Here is a 1,372-nt window from a genome sequence, read left to right on the forward strand (position 1 = left end):
GTGTGTGTGTGTGTGTGTGTGTGTGTGTGTATATATATATATATATATATATTTGTACGCTGAATGTAGGCATTTTGAATTATGTGACAGAAATTGAAAATTGGTGTTTCCTGGCTATGCCAGATTCTAATAGAACCAGGTTCAAATGAAAAAGAAGCTGCTACAATCAAGACTTATTTTGACACATAGTTATACCTCTGGAATAGATACCTAGGACAATGTGCTCAGTGATATTCATGGTGTTCTTTGGGGGCCTGTAATAGCATTATTTAATGTCTTTTTAACAAATTCAAGTGTATATCTTTCATCTTTCTATTCAGCTTTCCACATTTAATTATTCTGCATTGTTCTATTCAACATCCCCATGTTGTCTTATGTCTTTCTTCTCATCCTTCATAGTTATTTTGCACTGGGACATGATGTCCAAGAGGAAAGACTTTAGTGTTGAGGCAGCCAACTTTTTGGTCTTCTCTACATTTCAGAGACCATAGGATTTGGGCAGGTGAAAATTTTCAAAGCACTGTGGCAATATAGTTTATGAAATGGAGGGAATTCCCCTCTTAAACAGCTGCTTTCTGAAGCCTTACTTTTGAAAGGCTTGATTCAAACAATTTTAGCTTAGATGTATTCACAAACAAATAGAGTATTTTAATATGAAAAGATGGCTTTTCCTTTTGTAAACTGTGTAGGTCATAATTCAAATAGTTTTAATTTAAGTTGGATGCTTTCACCAAGAAATGAAGTATTTTAATTTTTATTAAAGCAGATTTGTCTGTTAGGATATATTTTAATGAATTCTAGCTGATGAGAACCAAGGAAAATTTAATCAGTGGACAACACTTTTTATTCCGCATTCCAGTTTCAAAGGCTGGGTATCTCTTGAATGAAAAAAAAAATCATTGTTGCCTTCATGCTGTGCTACTGAAACATCCTGAAACTTCTGATCAGTTACTGTATGCAGTACAGAGTGCTGAGTTATGTAGATAACAACAATTTTCTGGCTCAGCAGGACAAGCACATTTCAAATGCTCTGTAAGTGTTTGTGTGTGTGTGTGTGTGAGAGAGAGAGAGAGCGAGAGAGAGAGAAACCTAGTTAGTTTTAAAATAAAATGATTTTAACATTTCTTTTATATTTCTTGTAAGCTTTAGTTCTTAGTTGCAGAGCAAACTTTCTTTGAAAGGTAAGGCCCTGCTATAAGGCGTTATGCACAAAGGATAGGATTTCCCATTTTTGATATGCAAGTTCCAGGTACTTAGCTTAATCGGTTATAGCAAAAGTTCCTGTGGTACTCCTATGTTTGTCAGTCTGAGAATGAGGCAGCATGATAGTGCACTAAGTTGTTAGTGTTTAAGGTACATGTGTTTGTGTGTG

The sequence above is a fragment of the Sceloporus undulatus genome, chromosome 3 (genome assembly GCF_019175285.1).
Source record: "Sceloporus undulatus isolate JIND9_A2432 ecotype Alabama chromosome 3, SceUnd_v1.1, whole genome shotgun sequence".
NCBI lineage: Eukaryota > Metazoa > Chordata > Lepidosauria > Squamata > Phrynosomatidae > Sceloporus > Sceloporus undulatus.